This window comes from Hermetia illucens, chromosome 6, assembly GCF_905115235.1.
Source record: "Hermetia illucens chromosome 6, iHerIll2.2.curated.20191125, whole genome shotgun sequence".
NCBI classification, from domain to species: Eukaryota; Metazoa; Arthropoda; class Insecta; order Diptera; family Stratiomyidae; genus Hermetia; species Hermetia illucens.
In genome coordinates this window covers 63,590,596-63,608,573 of record NC_051854.1, presented here as the reverse complement: position 1 = coordinate 63,608,573, position 17,978 = coordinate 63,590,596, and the positions used below count along the sequence as shown (strand labels likewise).

Below are 17,978 nucleotides of genomic sequence, written 5' to 3'. Positions count from 1 at the left end.
TTTAGTTTTGTTAACTGGGGGGAGCCGCAGCTCCGAGCACTCAGGCCATTATTAGGCCCATTGTACTATCCCCGTAAGTTGCCTATTTAATGGCTTCCCGCCTACGATGTTCGCAGGCTTTAGCGCAGGCTTTAGACTAATGGTTTTCTTCACCTCCTCATTATCCACAAGACAATGATAATCTAATAGTTCATGAGTCGTCAGTGGTTTGAGATAGGGAACAACTGCTTTCATATCCTGGATGCTATGCACTATCTGGCAGAGCGTGTTTTTCTTACCACTTCTCGACCCAAGTTACACCTCGCGCTGCTGGTTCGATTTTCTTAAAGAAGACTTTCGGCTACTATCGGCGGAAAGGAGTACCTCTGGTCGTGATGCTTCTATTTCTTTTTTCTTGGCTCCGCTACTACACCACACATAACATCTAGCTACGACTTGCGGACACCTTTGTTCCAGGGCAAATGTGTGACAGGAGTAAATGCATCAAGTTGCTTACATACATTTTAAAGTAACACCTCTTTTCTTTGTCTTTCTTTGAAAGCAGATTGAAAGTTATGGCATTTTACTTTTTGTTTTCAGTTTGTTTTCATCTCGCTCTGGAAATTTTTAATCTAATGTTATGCATTATTTTTTTCAGCTGAAAATACTCACTCAATTTGTGCTGTTAAATCGATCGCTGGTAAATAATTTGGGATATTGTACAAGTAAGTTATAACATAGAATATTGAAGAGCTTAAGTTATTAAATAAAAGAGAGGTCACACAAGGCTCATACATTGTGCACAAATTAGAACTGAAACGTCTGTCATGAATTTAGTAGTAGTTGTAATCACTTCTTGGAAAAGAGGCCCCCGGTGTCTTCTAATTTCTTCTGATGTTTTCCAACGACAAGAAATGCAAAAAATATATGGATATACTAGTATATAAACTTGGACTACAATAACACGTCCTACAAAAGCGGAACGATACAACTACAACAAACAAAAGTCAGATCAAAGATCCTTTCAAACGGAGCAGAGCTCCCAGATTTGAGGGTCTGTTAATAGAATTCTGTTCTAAACTTCTTTTGATTTGCAACAGGAAATGAAACTATAACTTCAAGACAGTGAGACTTTTCCTCAAAAATATGAAGGAATATCATGAAAGTGTGATCGACCAAAAACAGAGCGATTTTCAATCCAAATTCTATTGTTCCAACTATTATACTACTTCATCCAACCCTAACAACTGCAACGGCTTTCCCTACATGCTGATGGGTTCTTTTTGGGCATTAATGAAAAATGCTTTGCTTCTTCTCCTTTTTCTTCAGCCTTTGTCCCGTTCACAAGCAGGGTCGGCTCGTCATGATCGCTCTCGATATTTGACCCTATCAAATGCCTGATCTGGATGCAATCTCTAGGCCTTTAAATCCCATTAACTATCAAGTCATCGTTGTTTCCGCCGGCCTTCTGATCTTTTACCATCGACTTCGATTGTTGGCGCGAATTACGTGACCACACCATCGAAGACGATCGGTGTAACTCCATATCGATCGGGGATATCCTCACTTCGGATGTGATCATAACGTGTCACGCCACTAGTCCAATTCGTCTCCATTACCGCAAGACGCCGCTCACTGTCTTTTATAGTCGGCCAACATTCAGAACCATAGAAGGCGACAGAACGGACGATATTGCGGTAAATTTTAGACAGTTTAGACAGTTGTGGAACACCGCTTCATCAAGGCTGCATTAATGCATGAAGCAATTTCATACGCAGTTCTCCATTGGCTGATAGCGTTCACCCGAAGTATTTAAATTGCTCAGTTGTGGGCGGGTCACTGCCACCGATGGTCACCAAAAATTCAATTTTATTCAGATTCAATCTGAGACCGTGTTGCATAAGGCGATCATTCCATTTTTGGACAAGTTGCTCGAGATCATTTTTGCTATTAGATGCTAGGAAAACATCATTTGCATAAAGCTGTATAGGGCGCTGGACGTTAGATGTCCTGTGTGACGGTGTCCATAACAAGAACAATGAGGAGTAGTGAGAGGGCGCTTCCTTGATGAACACCAATAGAGACACGAAGCGGTTTTGATACACCCGCACCACTTCGAACTTTACTTTTCAGATCGTGGTAGAGCGATTGAACCCAGCGCACGAGTTCTTCTGGCACTAAGTGTTGTCGTAAAGCATACCAGATGAGTTCGTGTGGCATACGGTCAAACGCTTTCTCTAGATCCAGAAATGCAATGTAAAGATGGCGATGCTTCTCACGGTGTTTCTCCATGAGTAACCACGCAGCGTGTATTGCGTCAGCAGTTCCACAGTTCTTGTTATCGGGCTGTTCACTTAAGAACTGTTAAGTGGTGATATATCCAACAGCCAGTTTGTGACTCGTATTTTATGTAGAGCAAGTGATAGGCCGGAATATTTCGAACAAGAGTTGATCTCCCATATTGCTTCGTTTGCGTGGTCTGTCTGTCTGTCAGTAATACGCACTTTTCTCAGAAATGGTTGCACCGATTGATACCAAATTTGGTGGAAAAGTGGGAACTGTGAACGCCAGTGAGTTACAGCGTTCTATGTGAAGCTAAAGGGGAGGATTTCCATGTGTGCATTTCTCAATTCCTTCAAGGATGCAATTTTTGGCAGCTACCCCGATCGAAAAATCTAAAAAAAAGTCACTAAGCTCAGACTATGCCTAGCTAGGCTCCGAAATACCCTCCAAACCAAAATCTGTTTAAATGAAGTTAATAATAGTATATTGTGTGTGTCTAGTGTCCGGAGCACAAGGCTGTTGTACGGAAGGTCGCGGTTCAAATCTCATTGGCGGCAGTGGGATGGGGGAGACTTAGAGCAACGATATAGTTCAGTCATTGAAGCTGAAAATCGTCTGCGACCTTGGAATTCTTTCAGTCGAAACCGATTAACATGAAATTTGGGGTGGGAGTAGAGGGGAGTATAAGAAACAAAAGTTATGGAGTTTCGATGGACGCCTCCAACCCCCGGAGGAGGGCATAAGAAACAAAATTTATATAGTTCCGATGGGCGCCTCCCACTCCCGGAGGATCGTGGCACCCCCCGCCCCCTCTACAGGGTGGCCATTTTTTTTTAAATAAATGCAGAAATCGATTAATTGGTCAATTGTATGGAAGAAAATGTTTTATGAAAATTTTCCGTACAAGTAGTTGTTTTCGAGTTATTCATGTTGAACATGTTTTTCTTCGAAAAAAAAGCATGTTTTTTACACAAGTAACTCGAAAACCATGCATTTTATGTAGAAACGATAAGCGGACACAAAGCACATTTAATAATAAAAAGAATGAATCTCTTCATTTTTTGTGCGTGCATTATCGACTGAGTTAACGATCGTCAAACGTAAATTCGTAATGTCTAAAAAAAACACTTTCAAGGTCAAAAAATGTTAAATCAGTAACTTTCAGTGGAAATTTATCTAAAGATCTTTTAAAGCGCTTGAGATGACCTTTAACATGAGGTATGATAGAAGTCAATGGGATAAATAATAACGAATCTGTGATCAAAATAATGATATTACTTGAATTTTTGATATAAAAACCAATAAAAATAAAAGTTGGTTTTCTCAGATAAATTGTTGAATCCGCTTACGAAAACTGCTCGAAACGCCTCACCATAGGTTAAAGTTCTTACTATCTGCTTACCCGCACATCGGCACTATATAACGTTTGTTTTCTATGCCACCCTCCACTCCCACTCAAAATTTCATGTTAATCGGTCCTAACTGAAGGAATACGGAGGTTAAAAGTTTTAATGATTGATAGGCTGACGCTCTACCTCTTCAAAAATCGCGCGAGTTATGGAACTTGTTCCATAAATAATAAAAATAAAAAAACAAATGGTTTTACTCAAGACGTTTATTTACGTCAATTCAATGCAATACAATACAAATAACTGAATTTACTTTAATTGAGTGCATCATTTATAATGTTACAATAATGCTTACTCAGGTGCATGTGCGTGGAGTGCGTTGACATATTATATGTATTTAGCAAAAAGTAGAGTGCATGGCATGTGTGGCAATCTGATGAGTTAGCATGGCATGTGTTGGTATCGGGTGGTTATGATGGGGTCGTTGACGTAACTCCTCCCCCCTTGGAATAGAGCGTCGGGAACAGGAACTGTGCTTTAGTGGTTGCTGTTGCTGGAGCGGATTGTTGGATGTTGAAGATGGATCCCCGGGGCTTGTAGATAATGTATATTATGACTACACAGATGATGAATCCCTGGGAGCCTAAGAGCACGAAGGTGAGTATATGCTTCTTGTTTGTCGCACTTTGTAGGAGTTCGATGGTTGTCAGGTTTGGGAATTTGTATATTGGCAATGATTTGATTGTGAAGTTGTGTCCAACTGATGTAGGTTTCGTTTTACCGAAGGATGTTATATGCACAGTTGTATCATCCCAGAACTTCTTTGGTTGACCCTCGTAGGTGACTCCGTTTACTCGGATGTTGCAGCCTTCGAAGTGTATAAGTATGGTACCTGACACATTTTTCGGGGCGAATGGACATGAGGATTCGATTGGGATTCCAGGGCTATTGGTGATAAGAATGTAGTTATCTTCAGGTTGAAAAATCTCCGTTCCTCCATTTCCCTCGATGAATTCACAGTTTGAGGGTTTGTTTTGGATTAGGTCACTGATGCATTGAGAAGTTTCCTTATTTCCTTGGTACGGAGGTTTTAGGCAGTAGAAGGTGTTTCCAATTTTGGGACATCTCTCGTCGAAAAGTTGGATATCGTTAGGGTGTAGGATTACATAGGGCTTTGTTATAATTTTTAGGTGGTTTGATGTAGGGACAGGAATAAGGTGAAAAAAGGAATAATTTTCACTCCGGAAGGTGGGTATTTGTACATTGAATATGATGTTAGTGCCATTTATGTAAGCTTGGAGGTTCAAAAATTCATATAAAGATTCTACTGATTCTATTGGGATTTTTTGTTTTAATAAAGTATCATGAATTTCGGAAAGTTCGTCAGAAGTAAGGATTTGTTTTGAAATTATGTTCAATTTTGCAAGTATAATCGCTTCTGCGATGTCGGATAAGTGGTCGTGTAAAATATCGATGTGATAATTTAGTTGGTTTAAAAATTGTATGTTTTGAAGGAGTTCGTGTTCTCTTCTTATTTGGTTATTAATTGTGTTCTCGTTGAGTTTCAAATAGTTCGATATTATTTTCTGTTGTGAATTTATATGATTGGTTATGTTTTCGAATCTTTGTATCATTTTATTATTAAGTAAAGTTTGACGATCAATTGCGTCTTTGGTTTTCGACTGTGTGGCGATCACATTTTCAATCTGTTCGTTTAACCTAATAGCATCGTTAGCATCCATGTTACCAGTAAGGAATTTTATAGCTGTCCCTAGTCCGTTTATAAGTCCTCGTTTATTCCTTCTTTTTGGTAAGAGGGAGTTCAGTTTTAATTGTAGTTCATTGAGTTTAAGATTTGTCGTAGCTAAAGTATTATCAAGTTCATGAATGCTGCCAAGTTCATTAAGTGAATGTCGTATTTTTTCTACGGTGATTGTGTAAGATTGAAGGTTTATGATGTGTATAAAGTTGTTATGTCCAATCTTATTTCTCGCGTTCCCCAGTTGTAGTGGTAGAAGTCCCTGGTTGTTCTGTAGGTCGTGAATTTCTAGTTTCTGTCCTAGCGTCATTGTCAGCCTGAAATTTGCGTTTTTTCTTCAATTTAGATTTGTGTATTTTCTTATTTTTATGGGTGATAATTGTTACTCTATTATTATTTTTTACTATTTGTTTACTGAATCGGGGAGTTAATTTGTTTCTTCTGTTTTCTTTACGGAAAACAATTTCGTGTTCATCGAAAGGTGCGGGGGGTTCTCGTTTTTGATTTAGTTTGTCTATATTTTTCTCTACGGCTTGTTGAAGTTTATCCTTGATAGTTGGGTAAATTAGTTGACGGAATTCATTGAGTTTTTGTAAGAATTCGTGCTCGTTATTGAATTTGACAGTCTCGAGGAACTTGTGTGTTTGTCCCGTGAATAATTCGTAAGGAGTGTGGCCGGTTGCCGAATGAATGGCGTTATTGTACGTTATCACAGCCTCATTCAGGATATCGTCATGGTCTTTGTTTGTTACTTTATTGTAGATAATTCGGTATATTTCCGTGAGGGTTGAATGTGATCTTTCCACAGGGGCATTACTAGTGCTCTGGGCGAATGACGTGAGATGCAGTTGAATGTCATATTGGGAACAGAAATCCTTGAAAAGATTAGCTGTAAATTCAATTCCTTGATCTGCTACTAGCGTTTTTGGAATGCCGTGAAGGCTTATAAAGTGTCTTATGGACTTGATTATCGTGAGGCTGTTTTGGGCAACTAGTGTGTAGGCTGCGATGAATTTTGAGAATTTGTCAGTTATGGTGAGAATTTTTTTATGGTTTATAGCATAAACGTCGATATGAACTATATCTAAGGGTTTACAAGGTGTCGGGGGTTTTTCAAATCTGATTTTTGGAGGATTTCTGTCGTATTTTAATGTTTGACACACTTGGCAGTTGTTTATTGTTTGGGTTATTTTTGATTTCATGAATGGAAAGTAATAGGTTCTTTTGAGGTGAGCTATTGTTTCGTTGATTCCCCTATGGTTGTTTTTATTGTGATATTCGTTAATTACTCTGTCTTGTTGGTCGTTTTCTCTTACGTCAGTCAGTATTGTCGTACATCGGAGTAGCTTGAAAATCTTGCTTCTGGAAAAGAATTTAGAGTATGCTTCTTGCAGTGTTTTAAATGTTTCGTCATCTGTGAATATGGCATTGATTTTATTGGGTGCTAAGAATTTTTTAAATAGTTCTGTTATGTTTTCTAATGTGAAACAATTCATCTTAATGGTGCGTCGTTGTTTATTTTTGAACAAGATTTCGATGGAATTAGAAGGGGGTCCATTGTGGGTTTGCAGGATTAATTGAATATTAAATTCATTCAATGGACGTTCTGAAATGTATATGTGGTCGTCGAGGTTTTCTGGAGCTGAATGAATGGTTGCGCATGTGGAGCTTGCGTCTCCACTATCGGGATTTGCTAGGGTATGCAGGTTAATTTCAGTGCTGGGAGTGGTGTCTTTTGCCAGTTTTATTCGGCTAAGAGCGTCGGCATTGGCGTTTAGCTTCCCTTTTTTATGTATCACTTGGTAGTCGAATTCTTCTAGCTTAAGTCGCCATCGTATAAGCTTCGAGTTAGGATCTTTTAGACTCATGAGCCATAGAAGTGGTTGATGATCCGTTACTATTTGAAACTTACGACCAAATAGGTATGGGCGGAAATATTTTGTTGCCCAAACTATTGCTAGAAGCTCTTTTTCCGACGTAGAATAATTTATTTCTGTATCGGTTAGGGTTCTACTTGCGTAGCATACTGGTCTATCTGTACCAATAGGTCCCTGTGACAGCACAGCCCCAATAGCAAAATTACTTGCATCAGTGGTCAATACAAATGGCCTGGAAAAGTCTGGGTACTGTAATATCGGTTCGTTGGTGAGAAGCTGTTTGCAAAACTCGAATGTTCTGACATAGTTTTGGTTTAAGTCAATGGTTCTATCCTTTTTCAAACATTCGGTGAGAGGTTTTGTTAATTTAGCGAAATCTTTTATGAACTTTCGGTAATATCCGAGAAGTCCTAAGAATGCCTTGATTTCTTTTTTGGTTTTGGGGGTAGGATATTTTCTAATAGCATCAATTTTGTCGGGGTTTGGTCTAACACCTTGGCTTGTAATAATGTGACCTAAGAAACTGACTTCTTTCTTTAGAAATTCGGATTTGTCCAGTTGAATTTTGAAATTTGCTGCTCTTAGTTTGTCAAACACTTTTCTGAGGTTTTCAATATGTTCCTGTAACGACGTAGAAAAGACGATAATATCGTCGAGGTAGACAAGACATGAGGTTCCCTGGATATCTTTTAATATATTATCCATGACCCTTTGGAAGGTAGCGGGGGCGTTTTTCAGCCCAAAAGGCATGCGGATGAATTCATAGTGTCCACCTTCTACAGTAAACGCGGTTTTAGCTATGTCTCGAGGGTCCATCTCAATCTGGTGGAATCCACTTGCCAGATCGATCGTTGAGAAATATAGACATCTCCCGAGTTTGTCCAGGATTTCGTTAATGTTGGGAATTGGGTATTTATCACTGATGGTCTTTTCATTTAGCTTACGGTAGTCTATTACTAGACGCCATTTTTGCTTGCCACTAGCGTCTTTCTTTTTTGGAACAATCCAAATTGGAGAGCTCCAAGGTGAGAAGCTGGACCGTATTATTCTTTGTTCCAACATGTCTTGAATTTGGGATTGGACCTCAGTTTTATGTATGTACGGATATCTGTACGACTTAGTATGTATCGGTACGTCGTCCGTTGTACTAATACGATGTTTGATGGAATTTGTAAAGCTAAGATGTTCTCCAGGTTTAAAGAAGATGTCTTGGTAATCTCTGCAGATTTTGATAATTTGGTCTTTTTCTTCTTCATTCAGGTGAGACGTTCGGATACAATCACTTATGATACAAGGGTTGATTTGGTTTGAAGGCTTCACATAAATGTTGAAGTTGTTGAGTTCACAAAAATTTCCTTTGACATATTCCTTGGCCTTAAGAGGTTGGTCCAAGTACAAAATTTCGTCGAGATCCGATGTGTTGGTTACTTCGACAATGCTAAACCAATTTTGTGTAAGATAAATCCCTTCGGAAATAGTTAGGTTTTTCGAGATTTCTGTTTTAGGCAAGTACACTTCTCCTTCCTTTACGTCTACGGGTAATTTGGCTAGAATTTTTGAATTTCCTGGTACTGTATATTTAGCGGATGCAAAGTTGGGTTTATAAAAAATAGGTATGATTGCGTTTTTTGTTATGAGTGTCTTGTTCTCAAGGTCAACTTTGGCTCCGAGTTTAGAAAGTATGTCCAGTCCTAACAGTCCATCGAAATATTTGTGGAATTTAAAAATGAGGAAACTACACTCACCATGTTGGTTAAATTCCAAGAAGTTGGGTAGTGTAATTCGTTTGCTTAGTTTATGTTGATTTAAAATTGTCGTTATTGTTACTGGATTGACATCTTCCAAATCTTCTGACCGAACAAATTCTGGATTTAGGAAAGAAGCTGATGCTCCTGTATCGATTAAAAATCTTAAGGGACGACCGAATGGAGATGCTATACTTATATATGGAAGGACTGATCCATGTTTATTGACGTCTAAGTAGCCGATTGGCTCGTTGAGGCTATTTGCCAAAAATTTTGATCGTCAATTTCGTAACAAGGATTTTGCTCAGGTGATTGGTTAAAATCTTGTGAAGGGTCCCAGTCTTGGTTTTCGTTTACGAAAAGTTGATCGGCTTCTTCGTCGTGATAGTGTGTTGGTTCCTGAACGTTAGAGCTCATATTTGGATTTGAGTTTTCTAAGGATGAAACATTGAATAGTTCCTTAGAAACGAAATTTGCTGGTCCTGTTGGGTGGAAAAAATTGTTCCGTGGATATTCATTTTGCCTGGAGTTTTGAGTTCGAGTTTGACGTGTATTAGCAGATCCAATTTCCATTGGTTCTGCTTTGGGTAGTTGTGACATGTTTGTTCTATTAAATTGGTAGTTGGGGTTTTGGGGCAGCGATTGGTTAACTTGTATATTATTATGTTGCGGAAATTTCGTTGCCTGGGGTAACTTGTTGGGGTTCGAAATCATTAGTGTCCTGTAGTTTGGATTGCCAGCTATCTGTCTAAAGGTTGGATTCAATGGGTTGTTTTGGGCTAAATATGTTCTATTAGTAGGTCTGACGTATTGCGGTATGCGGAGTGCAGAGTTATCGTACCTTGCGTAAGATATATTCTGCTCTTTAATGCAATAGGCAAAAGCTGTTGCCAGGTTATCAGGCTTCATTGCTCGTACCGTTGCACCAAGAGGTTCTTTTAGACCTGATAGAAATGCGTTTAGGCACATTTCGGTGTATAAGCTCTGTTTTGCTTTCACTACATTATTGTCTTGTTCGTGAATTTGAACATAGTTTGTCATGGTTGCAGATATTTCTATAATTTCGTTGTAGAATTTTTCAACAGGTTTGTTACCTTGTTTGATACTGTGAAGGTCTCTAATTAACGAAGTTTCATTACGTTTGTCGGCGTAATGATGAATGAGATTTTGTTTAATGGTTGCCCAGTCGAGTGGGGTTCCATACATATTTAAAATTTCGTTAGCCGGTCCCTCAATTTTATTTCTGATAGATCGTAATAGTAGGTTCCCATATGGAGTGCCTTCTGTACACGAAATGAGTGAGCGAATTTCGTCAACATTATTGAGGAATTCAAAAAGTAATTTCGGATTACCACTGAACTTTGGTAGATCTTTGATCGCATCCGGGACGCGTAAAGCCTCACAAATGTCCTTTGCAGTGATAACATGGTTGCCAACGTTATCGTTTGTTGCCATTCTGACTAAATGAATCGAGTATAACAACGTCTAATAAGATGGTTCAAAGATTTCGTTTTAGAGATTTAATTATTAATTCACTCGTCGAGATCACTCAGTCGCGATTGTACTTGCTGAACTGAATTTCACTAAATTATTATTTCCGATTTCACAATTTATATATGTTTTTACACTAAAACTATAATGGCATTAAATCTAGGAGTGAGAAGGATGGGTTAAACAAGGAGATATCCACTTACATCAACGTCAGCGAGAGAGCTATCATATTCCTTGATAACCGATGACTGCAACTGGTCCTTAATCTTTCCACACACAACACACTGATTCTAAAATTAGTTGAGATATTGTAGGTTGACCGGTTCTCCGGGGACGATATTCTCTCGTTCCACTACGCGAATTTCCGAATAAATTACCGATAATCCTTCGATACTTGAATTGGAAGGATTCGCAAGAAGAAAACCGAACCGTCGACTGCGCCAGTTATGGAACTTGTTCCATAAATAATAAAAATAAAAAAACAAATGGTTTTACTCAAGACGTTTATTTACGTCAATTCAATGCAATACAATACAAATAACTGAATTTACTTTAATTGAGTGCATCATTTATAATGTTACAATAATGCTTACTCAGGTGCATGTGCGTGGAGTGCGTTGACATATTATATGTATTTAGCAAAAAGTAGAGTGCATGGCATGTGTGGCAATCTGATGAGTTAGCATGGCATGTGTTGGTATCGGGTGGTTATGATGGGGTCGTTGACGTAACTCGCGCGATTGGACTTAAATGCCGATAATGAATATAACGAAGGTACATTGGCAAGGGTTTGGCTATTAAAAAAGTGCGAAAGCATCTCATGCAAATTGTAATCTCTTGCTGTCGCAAAATATAACTATTAAGTAAGGTGGAATATTTTATCAGATTCCCTAGAAATATATTTTCCACTATAGCAAACAATTTCAAAGAAAGTAACATAAACATGATAATGTTGTCAGCCTAACTTTTGTTAAAAATCTACAAGCCAATTGCAATAGTTGGAGTTACTGCCTTTGATAATTACTGTTTATTGCTTTTAACAATTAAATTTAAACCGATCCATTTTTGCAGAAGATATAATAAAAAATACTAAACCATTATAATGGTGGGAATCACAATTAAACAGCGTAGATGAGTATGGTCAACTAACACTTATCTTGTGCTAGTTGTTTGCAGCGGTATCTTGCTATGCGTCTTTTTCAATCTAATCTTCGAAATACGGTGGATAGCGAAAAAATACAAAAGTGGTGTTCTTTTAAAGGTTTTGTTTGCAAAACAAATAATAATAATCGTTGGCGCAACAATCCATATTGGATCAGGGCCTTGAAGTGTGTTAGAGCTTTTCATTCAAGACCGTAACGGTACACTACAGTACCCTGTAGGAGGCAATGTGGCCAGCATTGCGCTCGCGCGAGATTATTACCCTGATTTGCCTCAGGTACTCATTCACAGCTGAGTCGACTGGTATCCGACGTCAAATCATGATACAAATTCCACTGCCACCAGTGGGATTTGAACCGCGACCTTCCGTACGACAGCCGCAAAACAAAACCTTATTAAAATTGGTTCAATGTCTGTCTGTCCTTTTTTTTTGGCTGGGGGAAATCCATCATGGATACGCATCTGGAATCTAGGACACGCATGCCGAACTCTTACCGACTAAAACCTCCCATATTTTCTCCACACTCTACCCGCGGGACCACCGTTCCGGTATTGCTTCGCGGGGCTGTTCAGATCTTAGCTATTCACTCTAAACGAGTTGCTACCGCTTTGCGTGGCGTTAGTTGCAGTAGCTTCCCTTCTATGTCTCCGCTGTACTTCTGTTGCTTTAGTTGCTGGTGGATCCGTTTCAATATTGCAACTACCGTGTCCCATGTTGTATTTGATTGCACCATGTACCTTGTCAGATTTTCCAACGTTAAACGGGTATTTAGCTCTGTTTCGAGCTTTCTCTTTGAGCTTTTAAATCTGGGGCAGGCGAAGAAAACGTGTTCTGCATTCTCGGCTGTACCTTCACGCATATGACAATCGGGCGAATCATCTAGACCGAACCCATAAAGGTAACTTCTGTATCCACCCTGTCCGGTTAAGAACTGAGTCAGATCATAACTCGTCTCACCGTGGTTCCGCATAGTCCACAGGCTTATGTCTGGGATAAACCTGTGTCTCCACCGGCCATTCTCCGCCTGGTCCCATGCTGTTTGCCATGCAGTCAGTGACCGCAAACGCTCACTTTGCTTGTTTAGACTTGCTTCCTGATTTTCGTACAGACGGCTTACCTCATCGGTTAGAATATCTACCGGGATCATCCCCGCAATCACGCATGCTGCCTCATAAGATGTTGTTCGGTAGGCACAACATGTTCGGAGAGCATTTAATCGATATGTAGCTTGAAGCTGTCTACGGTTTTCTCCGATGTTTATCGCCGACACCCATACTGGTGCCGCGTAGAAAAGTACAGAGCTGACGACTCGGGATAAGAGCAATCGTCGACTGTGCTTCGGGCCGCCTACATTTGGAAGCATCCTTGTCAGTGTTGAGCTGATTGTCGCCGCTTTCTGCCTAGTAAGCTTTAGGTGGGGTTTAAAGCTCAGCTTGGAGTCGAATATTACTCCCGGGTATTTCCACGATGGCTGAGAGCTAACAACATGCGCCCCGATGCAAATTTTCACAGTTTTCTGTTTCCGCCGCTTTGTAAAGAGCACCAACTCCGTCTTGTGTTCGGCAAGCTCCAGCCCGTGGTCTTTAAGCCAACAGATGATCGTCCGTATAGTTTCGTTCGCATATATCTGTACTTCGTTGAGGTAATTGGATGTTATGACCACTCCAACGTCATTTGCAAATCCGACGACAACGGCTTATTTAGCTACTGGAAGCCGTAAAACGCCATTATACATTAAGTTCCATAGCAGAGGGCCCAGAACAGACCCCTGCGGAACTCCTGCCGTTATTACATACATCTTCGACCCTTCGTCCGTATCATAAAGTAGCTTCCGCTGCCGGAAGTAATCTAAGATTATATTTAATATGTATTTTGGTGTTTTTGCCGCGATGAGTGCTTCGATGATATGGTTTCATCTGGTAGAATTGAACGCGTCCTTGATGTCAAGAGCCACCAGTGCGCAGTATTTTCCTTCGTCGTAGGCTTTTCTGGCAAGTTCAAAAACCAGTTTGGTAGCATCAACCGTCAACCGAGCCTTCCGGAAGTCAAACTGCGTATTTTATAAATAACCTGCACTATCAATTAATGGATATAGCCGGTTATAGATTACCCGCTCGAGGACCTTGCCTATTGTATTCAGAAGACAGATAGGTCTTTAGGATGTTGTTCACCTATCGGCTTACCTGTCTTCGGGATCAATACAAGCTTTTGTATTTTCCACTCTGCGGGGAAGGACCCTTCTTTTAGGCAGTCTGTAAATAGCCGTGCAAGCATGCTTGGTGCCATTCTCATTGCCAATTTCAGCGCCTTATTGGGGATTCGAACCATGCCGGGGGCTGCGGCATCCAGGACCCTTTTCGCTGCTTCCAAGACTTCGTCTGTGGTTACTGGAGGTATGTTTGTTGAAACTATCTCCCACAATAATCTAGGGCACATAATAGGAGGGGATTTGCCTTTTATTGTTGACATAACGGACTTTTACGCTCCTCTCCACGTCTGTCTGTCTGTCTGTTTGTCCGTCTGTCAGTCACACGCACGTTTCTCAGAAAGGGCTATACCGATTGACACGAAATTCGGTGAGAAGGTGGGAACTGTGAACGCGCAGACATGCAGTGCGTGACATCCTTCAACGTTGAAATTTAGGGGGTCCCCATTCATGCAAAAGGGGAGGTGTAAAATTTTTTTCATCCAATGTACTCATGTTGGGTATCAAATTAAAGGTCTAGGATTAGTACTTTTCGAAATCAGTCTTAGTTTTGAGATTTGTCAGAAAGGCAGGGAGTGGGAGGGGTGGAAAGTAATGATTTCTTTAACGGACCCATTCTCAGAAACTACCCAGCCGAAAAATGTGATAAAAATCATGAAGCTGCCTCTGTATGGTGTCCAGGCCTCAAAATACTCTCCATATTGATATCGGCTCCAATTAAGTTAATAATAAATTGAGTAAAACTCCCCTTAATTTTATCCCAGAATGATAAAAGCTGGTTGACTTTACCGTGTAAATTTACTGCAACTAAACATCAATATCACACTAAAGTGGGCAGTCAGACATGCTAAATTCATATATATAACAGGCTATGTACAAATGGGATAGTTCTACACTCAAATATGATCAGAGAAGAAACAAACAAAACCTTTCATACCTGAAGCGCCCAACTTCCGGTTTCTCGACTTGTTTAAATATTTTAGTAAACAGTTCTCGTTGATTGGTTTTCTTACTCATTTATTGTTTGCTATAATAACAAAGTTTACATTAGTAAATAAAAATTATGCATTTGAACAAGTGTTTTTACTTTATGTAACTGATTTAATTATTATGATTTTGAGTCATCTAATAATAATCTAATAATCTAATAAAATCTTCCCACAAAAAGGCCTCGAATTATCCATGATTTCGAATTACCGAAGTTCGATTTATTAAGGTTCGACTATATTATATGGGAGTAGCACATGTAAGAAAGCATCGCTGCTACTCGAAAGCTCCGAGCCTTCATCCACTCCTGTGCGTCATCGGAGTGCTCAGTTCTGTGGCAATAATAAATGATCAACTTCTTTGTGTATGTGCTAGTTACCCGCGAACGTTTGGATCAAAAGACGAAAATAGCAGTAGATAGGTCATTGAGTAAAGAAATCTGCATTGCGGGTTATGTCATACAATGGAATTCACTATCCCAGGATGCTCTGCGAGTGGATCGCCCTAAAGTTGAATTGAGTAGAACAGTAAAGGAGTTCCAGTTTCTCGAAAATCTTGGGGGCAGCATAATCACATTGTCAGACACCAATAACGATGTTAGTTGGGTGTGGTAAACGCGTTATTCCCATCTTAGTGGTGTATTCCAAACACATGTTATCCAAGCGGGGCAGTTAAATCATTGAGGATTTTTCGTGGGCACCTGTCTGGAAGACTTAATCCTACGGTCTTCTTAAAACACGGATTGATTTTGTGACCACAATCAAAGCCCCGCTGAGACAAGCAACAATGGTACCAGTCTGCACCAAGTGCATGGCTTAGCATTCATACTGGTGGATGCAAGACTAGTTAAATCTCTACCGAACTAAGGAGTACGACACCCGTGTTGAAACGCAACACCGAGGCCCGAAGGTCTCTTCTCGCTTGAGCATAACCACAACCCCCATGAAGCTCCCACTAGGGGGCCAACCGCAAATAACCGAGCTGTACTCACATACAACGGGAGTTCACTCGAAGTATGAGAGTCCAGGAGCTATCTCGGTTCCCATGGGTCCAGTATACCCCTGGTGCCACTTCAGATGAGTCCCCGTGCAGACTCGGGTCTGATCGCCCTAATTAGACTTTTGGAGCATTCGCCTACTGCATCAGGGCCGGCAAGCCAACGTGAGTACAGCATCTCCCGGTGCCACCACTATGGAGGTTCTCCGTCTTCCTCACCGCCACCTCTGAGCACCATCCAAGCGGGGCAGAAGGCTTCAATGTGCAATCGCAAATGGCAGTAGCTGTGACATTTTTGGAAATTCGATACAATTTAGAATTCTGTTTCTATGCTCGCCGGAAACTAAATCTGTGAATTAATTTATTGAAGTATTACTTCAGGTGATACGTTTCCACCTAACAGAATACTTGGCTATTCTACCCAATGGAAATGAGTCACTTGAATCCAGCTTACCTATTTCCGCACTGCAATTTTTGATGTTTCATTTTTTTAGAATTTCCCTTATTTTTTTTTATATGTTAATTCAACCATATTTCATATTCGTATCATGAATTTGCACTAAAATGTGATCTCCCAATGCTAAGTTATTCTAATTGGATAAAAGTTAACCATGAATTTGTCCCTTTTTGTTTGACTTTTGCTTAGTCGGCATTAGTATATGTAATACATACATATCTTGAAAGTATAGTAGGGACATTTCGTTCATTTTTTTTCGTACCCTTCTGAAAATGCTATACCTATAAAGTTAATCATATTTAAATATGGATACAAATGCCGCTACTTAGGCTTATGCGTGAACATTTATGCTTGCAGATATATATTCGGCATCCAGTAACAGCCTGTCATGACATCAAGGAAAAACACGCTCTTTTAGCATATATCTGATCTCAAATTTCCCCACATATGCACGAACCATTCTGGGTAAAATTTCCTTTTAAAGTTCTACTTTAAGAAATTTCGCGCACGAGTGTTTTCTATAGTTGCAAAAATTGCTGACCTTTCAAAAGGTAGCCATCTTTTCAAACCAATAAGGCCGAAAAATCTTGTAGTGGTGACATAGATACATATGTATGAAGTCACGTCACACTTTACAGGTAATGGGTACATTTTGTGCTTGATAGTTTGGATTGTAGGGTTTAAAGAGTTTTAGTTTCTTATAATTGGGGATGAAAGTTTGTAAAAAAAAATGATGTCCATATACTCTGCAACTCGAAAAGCATATTCCTCAGTGTGGAAACTTCGGCGTGAAGGGCGCATGTTGTGATATTTCCTGAAATTAAATCGAAGTTCTATCGAGGATAAGCCCCAGCTCTTTTCTAATAATGAGTATTTCTCTAAGATCTTGTTGGACACTGTGGAGTATAAGCCATGCTTATGATCGTCGACTATTGGTAAAGTTAAAGTGAAGTGTCAACGAAACTTTCTGTTAGTGATATGCACTTTTCAGATGACAATTAGCTAGATTTACTAAGAAAATATATTCCACTACAAGACATGCCCATTATCAAAAAGTAACACGTACTTAATACGTTCACTGCCGAGAGAAAATGTGATGATCTGGTATACTTTTTTGCCGTACCATGTAGCTGTGGTATTCTGATGCCTCTTGCGTCCATGGACTCTTTGTGCGAATGAGACTAGCTTGGCTACAACCAAATTTAGAAGTTCATCCACATCGGCGTTGACATTTAACCTTTGTTATTGGTGCAAAATCTGGTGAACTTGACTTTGTGCTTTTTAATGTAGCAATGCTTGGATACATGATCGTTCCAATTGTACATAGCCTGTAATTGATATGCATTGAGAATGTTTGATTATTCAACTCATTGTGACATTGAAATTTCATACCTTAGGTTGCAGTAATTTCAATCGTATTATTTCCGCCAAATTTCTAGAATCATGCTGAATATTCATGGTTTATGGTTGCATGATGAAATTATGTTGTCGGACTAAACACCTCCCTGTTATCAATGAACTAGCTTGGAACCGTTGTCATATTAGTTCGGGGCATCCCTCCCGCTCTCTCGGCTTAGGGAGCCTTCAAGTCAGGGAATACCTTTTACCAACGGGAGGATAGAGGAGAAAATGAGTTAGTTAGTTCAAAGAGCCCCTTGCTATCCGGTTTCTTCGCCGGTCGACTTCA

The 17,978-nt window shown here is 39.8% G+C and overlaps 1 protein-coding gene across 7 annotated transcripts in view; it reads left to right on the top strand.

Annotated features, from left to right (window-relative positions):
• The window catches only part of LOC119659248 (extracellular sulfatase SULF-1 homolog), a 334,413-nt gene that overhangs the window by 88,947 nt on the left and 227,488 nt on the right, over nucleotides 1-17,978 (top strand). For 5 of the 7 annotated variants that reach the window (XM_038067232.1, XM_038067230.1, XM_038067227.1 and 2 more), the window contains one exon: nucleotides 638-704. The exons of 1 other annotated variant lie outside the window; for it this stretch is intronic. The gene's annotated coding sequence lies outside the window, so the exon portion shown is untranslated. The remainder of the gene's footprint in view (nucleotides 1-637; nucleotides 705-17,978) is intronic. One more of the 7 variants, XM_038067229.1, reaches the window with a different exon arrangement.